General features: G+C 38.7%; 1 protein-coding gene across 4 annotated transcripts in view; it reads right to left on the reverse strand.

The window, feature by feature from the left end:
• The window catches only part of NKAIN3 (sodium/potassium transporting ATPase interacting 3), a 1,176,366-nt gene that overhangs the window by 75,624 nt on the left and 1,086,987 nt on the right, over positions 1–13,755 (reverse strand). The gene's annotated exons all lie outside the window — the stretch shown is intronic.

The raw sequence follows: 13,755 nt of genomic DNA on the forward strand, positions 1-13,755 counted from the left end.
TTGTACTAGCACTAATTAACTATAACTATTTTCATGTTTAAAAGCTACAGAAGGAATCAAAACATGTTGCTTATAAATTAAATACCAATCATCTACTTAATTATTTAAAATGCCCTGGGAATGTAAATCATGTTTGGATACTAAATTGCTTTGTTAATCATACCACAAGAAAACACATTAACTTGCTGGTGATTCAGTAGTGATAAAATAAAATAGAAGAGATGATTTGTACTTTGGATACTAGTAATTCACAGAATAAATGCAGGAGTAGAATTTAACCTCTGCATTTATGATGCTGAGAGGACGATTTTTATTCCATGGAGCCAAAGACACTGCAATTCCTAGAGGACAAAATTGTCAATGAATCTAGTCCAGTCTAAAAATACTTACTATAAGCGCTTCAATAGATATGAAAAATAGATACTTGATAGCTGCTATAGTTTATCTTCTTGTCTTTGTTAATGTTTGTTTCCACCCTTTACCCCCATTATAAAATAATACAGGGAAAAGAAACTTTTTCTGATAGTCCTGGTGTCAAAGGCTAAAGTTTCCAATGCAGAGAACAAGATATCTGGGGCTTTTGACTGCCCACGTGAATTAGGACCCTGAGCTTGTAATCCATCTCTGGACTGTCTAGACAAAGGCCAAGAAGCCCTGAGAGGCTGAGAGGTTAGAGAAAAGTTTAGGGTGAGGTCTTAGGAGAAGGACTTACAGAGAAATCTGCCAGGGTGCTGATGGCTCCTCCCACCCAGGGGGCACCTCCTCTCACCTCAAGCCAAGTGATGGGGTGCTTCAGAAAGCACTTGGGGAGCTTAACATTTCTTACACTTTGGGAAACATGGGGGCTTGGCACCCAACTCACACTTGGAAGAGTCAAAAGGCAAGAGGCTGTGTCTAGAGGGGCTTTTGGTTGCAGTGTGTGTAGACAAGATTGGGCAGAATTGGCAGGGCATGATGTGTGTGTGTGTGCCCTTAGCCCGGGGGTAAGGCCTCTGGAGAGATCTTCCTGTGCTGTTCTGGAGTTGGAGCCATCCCAGAGGACTTCCTGGTAGGGCAGGAGACCTCAGAAGAAGGATGATGGTACTTTGGCTGTGGAAGGCAAGCAGGGGTGCAAAGTGGCAAACCAGGCAGGCTGATTATCCGAGAAACAGGTAGGGATCCTGAAGGAGGGGCGGGGTGGGATTCTGAAGAACCCCTAAAAGCACCCCACAAGAAGAAGCATGAGCGTGTGGGAGCTGTCACACCCAGAGAGTAACCCTGCCAGGTTAAAATGGAACCTGTCATGCTAACACCTTGTTCCCTCCTTTTCTCCCATCATTTCTCCTTCTACTTCATCCCCACGATAACGCAGAGGAACAGTGAGAGAAGTGGGGTGAGAAGAAGAGGAAGCAGTGCTGTGTTCCTTACTCTTTGCAAATCTGCAAGCTGAAATCAGGCCCAAGCTTAGTGGGAGAGTTTTTAAGTGGATGAGAATTTGCAGTGACCTGGACTAGATATTTAATATCTCTGAGGAGCTAAAAGAGCTATAAATTCTGCTTGAAATATGATCCAAAAGGTGAGATGGAACAAAGCCGTAATGTGTACTTGAAGGGGCAGTGAGAGAACAAACAAAATTGCCTTTCGACTGTATTCTACCAACCCATTCAGTAAACCAGTTACATACGCAAGAAAGAAATGGTCCCTAATCCCATCATTAATAACTTTACAATAGATTTCTTTCCAATCTTTCTCTCTTGTAGTTGCTATATATCACTTATACTCTTATGACCCAAGTTAATACTCTTCATAAGCTTAATTATTAATGACTACATAAATTTGTATTATTTAAGTATACTGCTATGTATTAATGTTCTATTATTGAAAGTTGTTTTCCAGTTATAAATAATATTATGAAAAATATTAATGCTTTTCCTGAATTTTTGATGACCTGATTCCCAGAGGTAAAATTATTATTGTAGAAGTGACAATGAATATTTTTATGACATTTTTTATACGTTTTTGGTTTTCGGAAAGTTTGTATCATCTATCCTACCACAGCAGTGACTGACAGTGCTTGCTTTTCCATACCATAGGATAGTGTCACTTAAAAATACATGCCAAGAAAATAAACAAAATGGCATCTCTTCATTTATTTATTTTTGCAATAGTTCTTTTTCATCTGACATATTTTCATATTTTATTAGCCATTTATGTTTTTTCTTTTGTGAATTACCTCGGAAGTTTTTTGTTCATTTATTAACTTGATCTTGCTTTCATTAATTTATATGAGGTCTTATGGGGGAAAGCCTTTGCTGTATTTGTTGCAAATTTTTGTTTCTTTATGTTAGCCTGTGATAGTGACGGTTTCATAATGTTGGGACATTTTCTTACTAAACCATATGTTAGAAGGCGTTTGCCAGCAAACAACTTTCTAGTTCTTGGTGGGTTCTCCCTTAGGGGTATGTGTGTATATGTGTATACCTGCAAGCATGCATACGTGTAAATCAAGAACTCTCTTGCATTCGTTTTCTGTTGCTGCTGTAAGAGATTGCTGCAAACTTAGTGGCTTAAAACAACACAAATCTTACAGTTCTGAAGATCAGGTGTCTGAAATGGGCCTTACGAGGCTAAAATCAAGGTGTCAGCAGGGCTGTACTCCTGGAAGATCTGGCAAACTCTGTTTCCTTGCCTTTTTCAGCTACTAGAGGATGCCTGCATTCCTTAGCTGCTGATTCTGTCTCCAGCTGCCATCCCCCTGGTCCTTCCTCCCCTGCCTTTCTGTCCTACTGTTAAGGATGCTGGACACACCTGGACAACTTAGGACAATCCTTCCATGTTAAGGTCACATGATTATCAATCAATTTTATCTGCAACCTTTATTCATTCTCCTTTGCCATGTGCAGTGATTTACTCACAGTTTCCAGAGATGAGGACGTGGAAATCTTTAGGGAACCTATCTGCCTATCACATCTGTGAACTCATATTTAGACTCGCAGCAGGTTCTGCACAATTTAGGCCACAGTGGAGATGGAGAAATGACACTGAGAAAATTGCTTAAGTCTTACACAGGAACAGAAAACCAAACATCTCATGTTCTCACTCATAAGTGGGAGTTGAACAATGGAAACACATGGACACAGGGAAGGGAACATCACACACCAGGGCCTGTGGAGGGCAAGGAGAGGGAGAGCATTAGAACAAATACCTAATGCATGCGGGGCTTAAAACCTAAATGACAGGTTGATGGGTGCAGCAAGCCACCATGGCACATGCATACCTATGTAACAAACCTGCATGTTCTGCACATGTATCCCAGAACTTAAAGTATGATAGCAAAAAAAAAAAAAAAAAAGATTAAAGTAACTACTCAAAAAACTTAAAAAAAAATTACTTAAGTTTTAATGTATGAAGTATGATTATGACATCCTAATTTTAAAAAACGATGAGAGGAAAATTTGACAAGTCACAGTTCGTAGCAATCCATTCTTGTCAGCAAATGCCATCTTTTAATATTGGGGAGAAAACTACGATAATCAATTTGGTGTTTGTACATCTGGTCATGTTTTCCCATCCTACCTACAAATATATATCCTAAAAGCAGAACATAATTATTTTATTTATTTATTTAACTTTTATTTTAGGTTTGGGGGTACATGTGAAGGTTTGTTACATAGGCAAACACGTGTCAGGGGTTTGTTGTACAGATTATTTCATCACGCAGATATTAAGTCCAGTACCCAGTAGTTATCTTTTCTGCTCCTCTTCTTCCTCCCATCCTCCACCCTCAAGTAGGCTGCAGTGTCTATTTTTTCCTTCTTTGTGTTCATAAGTTCTTATCATTTAGCTCTCATTTATAAGTGAGAACATGTGATATTTGGTTTTCTGTTCCTGCATTAGTTTGCTAAGGAAAATAGCCTCCAGCTCCATCCATTTTCCCACAAAAGATATGATTTCGTTATTTTTTATGGTTGCATAGTATTCCATGGAGTATATGTACCACAATTTCTTTATCCAGTCTATCATTGGTGGGTATTTGGGTTGATTCCATGTTCTTACTATTGAGAATAGTGCAGCAATAAACATAAGCATGCATGTCTCTTTATAATAGAGTGATTTATATTCCCTTGGGTATATACCCAGCAACAGGATTGCTGGGTTGCATGGTAGTTCTGCTTTTTGCTCTTTGAGGAATTGCCACACTGATTTTCACAATGGTTGACCTAATTTACACTCCCATCAAAAGTGTATAAGCAGATCATAATTATTTTAAATAGCACATTTCAAACAGTTTTCTTTACAATTTCAAATTCTAGGGGTATTGTCTTTTCACTTTGATTAGGTCATTGTTGTTTTTATTTTGCATTGTGCCTGACAGTGAGCTTGTACTAAGAGGAGGACACACGTCAACTCTGCTATTAAAAAAATTCATACATGTCCTTAATTAGTTTTATCTTTAATGCATGGATTCTTCCAAGAATCTTTGCCACTTCCAAGTCTTTGCCACTTGAAATTTTGTGAACATTAGTTTTCTTAAAAACGGATCATATAATCTGTAAATCTACTAAACCCTGCACAGAGATTGTAATTCATCTCAATACACCCAACATGATCATCACTGCTAACTGCATTATACTATGGAGTTTTGCTCCCCTACGGGCTACTGCTAGCATAGTCACGCATCGCATAACATTTCCGTCAGTGATGAACCACATAAATAATGGTGGTCTCATGAAATTATAATGGGGCTGAAAAATTCCTATTGACATTGTAGCTGTTGTGACATCATAGCACATGCAACACTGACATATTTGTGCTAATGCTGTTGTAAACAAACCTACTGTGCTGCCAATCATATAAAAGTTTAGCAAACACAAATACATATAGTACATAATACTTGATATTGATAGTAAACAATGATGCCACTGGTTTATGTATTTATACTATACTTCTTACTGTACAGTGTACCCCTTCTACCTAAAACAAAAAAATGTTCAATGCAAAACAGCCTCAGGCAGGTCCTTCAGAAGGTGTTTCAGAAGGCATTGTTATCATAGGAGATCATAGGAGATGACAGCTCCATGCCTGTTATTGCTGCTGAAACACCTTCCCGTGAAAGAGCATGTGGAGGGAGAAGACAGTGATATTGATGATACTGACCCCAGTGACATTGATGATTAGGCCGAGGCTAATGTGTGTGTTTGGATCTCAGTTTTTCTTTTCTTTTCTTTTTCTTTTCTTTTTCTTTTTTTTTTTTTTGAGACAGAGTTTTGCTCTTGTTGCCCAGGCTGGAGTGCAATGGCACAATCTCAGCTCACCAGAACCTCCGCCTCCTGGGTTCAGGGGATTCTCCTGCCTCAGCCTCCCGAGTCGCTGGGATTACAGGCATGCACCACCATGCCCGGCTAATTGTGTATTTTTTAGTAGAGACGGGGTTTCTTCATTTTAGTCAGGCTGATCTCGAACTCCTGACCTCAGGTGATCTGCCCTCCTCGGCCTCCCAAAGTGCTGGGATTAGAGGCATGAGCCACCGCATCCACCTGGATCTTAGTTTTTAACAAAGAAGTTTAAAAAGTTAAAAAAAATTAATAGAAAAAGGCTTATAAATAAGGATGTAAAGAAAAAATACTTTTGTACAACTGCACAAGGTGCATGTGTTTGTGTTATAAGCTAAGTGCTATTTTAAGAGTCAAAAGATTCTTTAAAAAGTTTATAAAGTAAAAATGTTACAGTAAGCTAAGATGAATTTATTATTGAAGAAAGTAAATTTAAAAATTAAATGTAGTGTAGCCTAAGTGTACAGTGTTTATAGTCTACAGCAGTGTGGAGTAATGTCCTAGGCCTTCACATGCACCCATCGCTCCCTCACCGACTCACCGAGAGCAACTTCCAGTCCTGCAAGCTCCATTTATGGTAAGTGCTTATCAATATACAGGCTTATCAACTTTTACGTGTTATACCATGTTTTTACTGTACTTCTTCTATATTTAGATACATAAATACTTACCATTGTGTTACAATTGCCTATAGTATTCAGTACAGTAACAGTGCTATAGAGGTTTGTAGCCTAGGTGTGTAGTCAGCTACACCACCTAGGTCTGTGTAAGTAAACTCTATGATGGTTGCACAATGATGAAATCGCCTAAGGCCCCATTTCTCAGACTGTATCCCTGTAGTTAAGTGACATATGACCTTCTGGCATGTAGGCCCAGTGAGGCTACCAGTGTTAAACTATAAGTCAGATATTGTTACAAGCTAATGTTCCTTAGGTTTTTAGATAAAAAATAAATAGAAAAAGAAGCTGCAACTTCCCATGCTTCCACGGATTATCCTGTGTACCCCTTTCGATACATGCATTTTCTGTTGTTACTTTGTATACCTCTTTGAATTCATTACTTTGGAGAACTTACTTCGAAGATGATTCTTTAGCTTGAAAAATAGTTCAGTAAGTTTGGGTGACATGAGTTCTAGTGTCATAAACATTGATAAACCAGATTTCTTTTGAAACCTAAAGAGCTAGACCAAGCAGCAGCCAGGCAGATCAAGAGTCTCTTCCTATAAACTGTGACTAAAATGACTGACACTCTGGATTTTCTTTCAGTGGCACTGCAAGGAAGGAGAAGGATAGTAACAGAATGGAGGAAACAGGCTGTAATGGAAAATTTCCGAATGAGGAGTTCTGTTGTTTTGCCTATAGACAGAAATTTAGATGATGCATTGTGAATTCTATCTTGGAAGTTGCTGATTGGATCGTAAGCCCATAGTTGCTTGATAGTTTTTGTATTCCAATGATTATTCCTCCACAACAAACTCAGGTAAGTTAAATCCCACAAATCATTATTTTTTCATCCATATAGGTGAGAGGTAAGCAAAGATATATCAAAATGTTTTGATTGAGTACTATGGGACTTTTCCAGTGTAAAGCTAAAGTCTTCATGATAGCTTAATGCCACAATGAATATTATTTTCTAATGTTCTAATACATTACTTCCCTCTTTTTTTGGAAAAAATATAATACTTCTACCCATACCTTTATATTGACTTAAAGTGAATTATTATTTTGTCTTTTTTGATGTTTTTCCATATGAGAATGATGCCTAAAGTATATGTTAGCATATTGTTAGCCTCTTTGACAGGAAATATATATTTTGGTGTTTTCTAATATTGGCTCATTCAATTTGTCATGCTGGAGTCCATCAGTATTTATTGGTTGGTCCATCAGCATTTACTGGTTCATCCATTGGCATTTACTGGAAGAAAGGCCTGAGGATTGATGAGAACGTCTCTTGAGAACAAACTCAGTCATCGTGATACATTGTTTTCACATATCAATATGTAGAGTTAATTTGATGGAGTTGAGCCTGGAAATCCAACAGGAGACCAATTTACCTTGAAAAAAAAATCCTGTCCTGATGGAAGAATCTTGACCTGAAACTAAGTGTATACCACCCTCTTCTAGATAATCTTTCCACTGTTGTAAGAGGACTGGAAAGTATTAACTGTTAGTAGTTGAATCATATATTATTTTGTTATACATATTCATACATTTAAGGATAAAAATCTAAGTACCCTCTAAGAAATCTGTATAATATAAAATAAAATTGTATTTGTTGCAGGAAATTTTTATGTGATTTTAATGCACATTTTCTTCTAGGCTAAAAATGAAGATGTTGACCAGATGACTAACATTGAAAAATAAATGCAAGCTTTGTAGTCTTGATTTTATCCTTCAGGTAAGTACAGTTGAAATTCAAAGAGAGGTTTGGGAGTAGGATGAGACTTTAAGCAAGCTATGTATGAGAAGATGGTTATAGATGAACTTTTATGAAGGCAAAAGAGAGTAAGCTCTTTGGATACTTTTTTCAGAAATATGTGTTTACATAAGTTCTATGTAACTTATATTTCTTTCTTATAATTTTAAGACCATGGATTATTATAAAAATATTGGTTTAACTGCATTTTCTGAAAAGATTCATTGTCTATGTGCTAAAGAGAACTAGTCAATTTGTTTATTTTTCCTTTTCCAAATAACTAGTCTTTTGATGGACAGAAAGTAAGATTAGTTTCTTAACATGGAAGCATGTTATATCTCCCTATCCAGTGAACATTTTCTTACTGATAAATGTGAGAATGCACAGTTTTAAAAGAACAGAACAATGTATAGCAAGAAAAAATTTGTCAGATCTAACTATTCACTAATGGACCTTAATATTGTCTTGATAGATGACATGAAAGAATTTTTGGCCAGGCAATTGAGATATACAGTACCATTAGCTGAAAACAATAAGACAATGACATGCCATACTAGAAATATTAAATCATTCTTCAAGTCCTCAAACAGAATTTGCCAACCATAATCTCAATATTATTATAAATGAATTAATTAAAACATTTCCTTTTACTTTTGCCTTCTTGATGGGCACACTCATAAAATATTTACCCCAAAAATTACTTTTGCTATTGTGATTAACCAAACTGCTAATTAATAATGTTACCCTCATGAGAAACTGTCTAGACATCATGTTAATCAGCAATTTGTAGATGGCTGACTGTTGTGTAGTTCTTGATTTCCCAGAATTTGAATTTAAATAGTCTCTGTGGCTTTCTGCTTGTCTACAAGAAATGGAAAATGCATTCTTGCCAATAACAAACACACGCAAAATAAATAACATCAGCATAACAATCTTGATTATCTCTGCTTTTAATAAAATTTTGAAAGGAGTCATTCATTTTAAAGACAGCTTTTGTCTTCTCTCATTAAAGGTATCCATTTCTGTAGTTATATAATTTAAAATGACTTTCTTCTCTGTATTGTAAATTCTGACAGCATACATTCCATCTTCTTTGATTTATTTAATTAATGCAAATGACATAAAGCTACATTCTAACTCCACTTTTTGTTAAGAGATTGATTAGTTTTTGCAAATAGGATTTGTATGTCGGATTGGTTTGTTTTGACTTGCAGGTCTTGTATAAGAATTGACTAGATTAGGTTTCACACCTGTAGGTACTAGGAGGATAACCACTGGCTGTGTGTCCTGCTAGTTGTGAATCTTATTAAGAATGAATTTAAAAAATTGAGTCATCCCTGAAATCATGTGTCTTTAGTGACCACTTTTATGTGAAATAGAGGGATTAAAAAAGGTCATCCAGGGAACTCAGAGAAGAGAGGCATTCAATGAGAGGATTGCTGGGCTTGAAGAAAGGCAGAAGAATCCTTGAACAACATAACTCCCCAATCACTCTCCTAAGTTTCCCCACATTCACACCAACATTGAAGCCTTAAAGCTTAAAAGAATCCTTAAGGAATAATAGAAGTTTCTCTATTTAATACATGGTGTATTAATCTGTTCTCATGCTGCCAATGAAGACATACCTAAGACTGGATAATTTATAAAGGAAAGAGGTTAAATGGACTCACAGCTCCATGGCTGAGGAGGCCTCACAATCATGGCAGAAGGCAAAGGTGGGGAAAAGTCATGTCTTACATGGTGGGAGGCAAGAGAGTGTGTGCAGGGGAACTCCGCTTTATAAAACCATAGATATTGTGAGACTTATTCACTATCATGAGAACAGCATGGGAAAGACCCACAGCAACGATTCAACTACCTCCCACTGGGTCCCTCCTATGACATGTGGGAATTATGGGAGCTATAATTCAAGATGAGATTTGGGTGAGGACACAGCCAAACCATAACATTCCACTCCTGGCCCCTACCAAATCTCATGTCCTCACATTTCAAAATGAATCATGCCTTCCCAACTGTCCCCCAAAGTCTTAATGCATTTCAGCATTAACCCAAAAATCCAGAGTCCAAAGTCTTATCTGAGACAAAGCAAGTCCCTTCCACCTATGAGTCTGTAAAACCGAAAGCACATTAATTACTTCCAAGATACAATGGGGGTAAAGGCATTTGGTAAATACACCTGTTCCAAATGGGAGAAATTGGCCAAACAAAGGAGCTACAGGCCCCTTGGAAGTCCAAAATCCAGAAGGGCAGTAAGCACCAAAATGATCTCCTTTGACTCCATGTCTCACATCCAGGTCATACTGATGCAAGGGGTGGGTTCCCATGGTCTTGAGCAGCTCCACAGCTGTGGCTTTGCAGGGTATCACCCCCATCCTGGCTGCTTTCATAGACTGGCATTGAGTGTCTGTGGCTTTTCCAGGTCCATGGTGCAAGCTGTTGGTGGATCTACCATTCTGGGGTCTGAAGGACAGTGGCCCTCATCTCACGGCTCCACTAGGCATTGCCCCACTGGGGACTCTGTGTGGGTATTCCCACTGCACATTTCCCTTCTGCACTGCACCAGCAGAGGTTGTCCATGAGGGCTCTGGTCCTGCAGCACACCTCTGCCTGGACATCCAGGTATTTCCATACATCCTCTGAAATCTAGGTGGTGGTTCTCAAACCTCAATTCTTAATTTCTGTGCCCTTGCCCAATACCACATGTAAGCTGCCAAGGCTTGGGGCTTGCACCCTCTGAAACAACAGCCTGAACTGTACATTGGCCCCTTTTAGCCACGACTGGGATTCAGGGCACCAAGTCTCAAGACTGTACAAAGCAGCAAGGTCCTGGGCCCAGCCCATGAAACCATTTTTTCCTCCTAGGCCTACCAGCTTGTTATGGGAGGGGCTGCCATGAAGACCTCTGAAGCCCTGGAGACATTTTCCCCATTGTCCCAGCAATTAACATTTGGCTTCTTATACAAATTTCTGCAGCCAGCTTGAATTTCTCCTCAGAAAATGGGTTTTGCTTTTGAATTGCATCATCAGCCTGCAAATTTTCTGAACTTTAATGCTCTGCTTCCCTTTTAAACATAAGTTCCAATTCCAAACCATATCTTTATTAATACATAAATACATTAATATATTAATACTTAACAGCACAAATCACCTCTTAAATGCTTTGTTGCTTAGAAATTTCTTCTGTCTGACACCCTAAATTATCTCTCTGAAGTTCAAAGATCTACAGATCTCTAGGGCAGGGGCAAAATGCCACCTGCTAAACATAGCAAGAGTCACCTTTATTTTACTTTCCAACAAGTTCCTCATCTCTATCTGAGACTACTCAACCAGGACTTCATTGTCCATATCACTATAAGCATTTTGAACAAAGCTATTCAATAAGTCTCTAGGGAGTTCCAAACTTTTTCACACCTTCCTGTCTTCTGAGCCCTTCAAACTGTTCTACTCTCTGCCTGTTACCTAGTTTTAAAGTTGATTCTACATCTTTGGGTATCTTTACAGCAATACCCCACTCCTGGTACCAATTTACTGTGTTAGTCTGTTCTCACGCTGCTAATAAAAACATACTACCCAATACTGGGTAATTCATAAAGGAAGAGGTTTAATTGAATCACAGTTGCACATGGCTGGGGAGGCCTCACAATAATGGCAGAAGGCAAATGATGAGCAAAATCATGTCTTAACATGGCAGCATGCAACAAATTGTGTGCAGGGAAACTCCCCTTTATAAAACCATCAGATCTCATAAGACTTATTCACTATCAGGAGAACAGCATGGAAAAGTCCCACTCCCATGATTCAATTGTCTCCCTTCGGGTCCCTCCCATGACACGTGGGAATTATTGGAGTTACAATTCAAGATGAGATTTGGGTGGGGACACAGCCAAACCATATTGCACAGGTTCTACAATACTGCTTGATAGTTATTTTTTCCTGAAGTTCAAAATGACTCTATGAAATCCTTCACCAAGGCTGCCTATGGGAGGCAGACAGAGACTGACACACTGCTCTGTGCAGAGCTTTATACCAATGAAAGTCATTAAGTTGAACATTTGTGAGTAGAAAGCTTCTATATGTAACGTATTTCGGTTAAGGTATTAAGTAACTTCTAAGAGAAAGCATAGCTACCTAATGTCAGAAACTTTGCAGAGATTTTACCCTACTTATAAATTAACAAATTAGCCTATTACTGTTATGTGGGTGCTGGGTCAGAAACAAAGGACTTTTACTCACAGTGCAGAGGGCAACAAGTTTCATATCTCTTTTCTCCATTTATCATACCTCTTGGGCCTTGATGGATGCTCACACACCTGTGGGTTGTGTTACTGGAAGGAAATTCTGTGCTGTTTTCACAGTAAGGTGAAGCCAGCCTACTTTCTGTGGGGGTGAGATGGGGAAGAAGTTACCTCATGCCCGAAGGTTGTTTGATGGAAGCACAATGCTGAGAAATTCTCAGGTAAAGAGCAATGACACATGTAGAGGTTAATAGAATATCTGTAGATGGTATTTAAAGCCATGTGACTGAATTAGATCACTAAAGAAGTGAGTGAAGTGAGAAGGGGTCCATGGACGAAGTTCTGGAGCATCACGACATTCAGCAATTGGACAGAAGACTAGAAACCAGCAAAAGAGACCAAAAAGGACTGACCAGAGAAGTATGAGGGGTACAGAAATTGAGGCTATTGGCTGTGTTAAAGGTCCCTGATAGGTTAAGAACAATGACTGAGCATTGAACACTGGACTAGACCAGTGGAAGACATCAGTGGTCTTAATGATGGTCATTTTGGTGGAGAGAAGGGCAAAAATCTGATCAGAGCAGGTTCAAGAGAAAATAGAATGTTAACAGCTCTTTCAAGGAGTTTTACCGAAAGAGGAGGAGAAAAAGGATAGCCGCTGGAGAAAAATAGGAAGTCAGTGAGGTTTCTTTATTTTCTTAAAGGTGAGTTTTATAGCAATCATAGCATGTTTGAATTTTGATGGCAATAAACACCTTCTTAAATCTTTATTCACAATTTGAGGTAGGTACTCAATAACAAAGATTATTTCACTGGCGCAAGTGCACATGCACTTGTTATCCACTTCCAGTCCCTTTATGATCCTACCTCAGCCTGGCTCCAAGGCTTATCTTCCACTCTCCTCTGCCATGCATCTGTACTCCAACTCCCTGAGTACACCCCATTCTTTGCTTGCCCATGACCCCCTCACCCTGTTCTCACATCTCTGCATGCACAAACCCTCTCATTCTTTAAGCCCAGTTGTAAATGTCACTTTCTTTGATTTCTTTAGTTGACCCATCTCTAGTCTGAACAGTCTCGGCACTTTGTTCTTATATCTGTAATGGCAGCTTCAAGGTACTGCTTTTTATCACAGCATTGTGTCCATTCGTTGTCTTCTAAGTAGGTTCTGGAAGGCAGGAACTACCCTCCGAGAGACCTGATGCAAAGGTCGTGTCCTCTGAGAGTCCTGCCCCAGCTCCATCAGGGAGAGAATCTGCCTCTTCCTCTACTTTGATACATCATCATACTCCTTGAATAAGGCATATTTCGCATGGTGCTTTTACTTATTTACATGTTTGTCTCTACTATGAAGCTCTTTCAGGATGAGAGCTTTTTCTCAATACAACTTTGCATTTCTAACACTTAGCACTGTCTGCTAAGAAGAATGTATTCATCAAATGCTTCTGAATGAATAAATGAGAAGAATTGCATTGCAAAGTGAGGTAAGGGAGGAAAACCAGGATGTCTGAAATACAGTGGATGAATTTCAGAACTCCAGCATGGTAGCAATACTGAAGTTCCCTTGTGGGTCACCAAGTTGCTCAGCCACTGTAAACTCCAGCTCTGCTCGTGTGCATCGGAGTTATTGCCACGATTCAATAAGTTCTCCAGATTTTTGCTGCTTTGCTTTGATATTGCATGGATCATGCACTAAACATGAGAACAAGCCAATGATTATATAATACCATCTTTAACAGATGGATAAAGTATAAACACGTGGAAAGAAAAAGGATAGTAGAGTCTTTTCATTT

The sequence above is a fragment of the Symphalangus syndactylus genome, chromosome 7, assembly GCF_028878055.3.
Source record: "Symphalangus syndactylus isolate Jambi chromosome 7, NHGRI_mSymSyn1-v2.1_pri, whole genome shotgun sequence".
NCBI classification, from domain to species: domain Eukaryota; kingdom Metazoa; phylum Chordata; class Mammalia; order Primates; family Hylobatidae; genus Symphalangus; species Symphalangus syndactylus.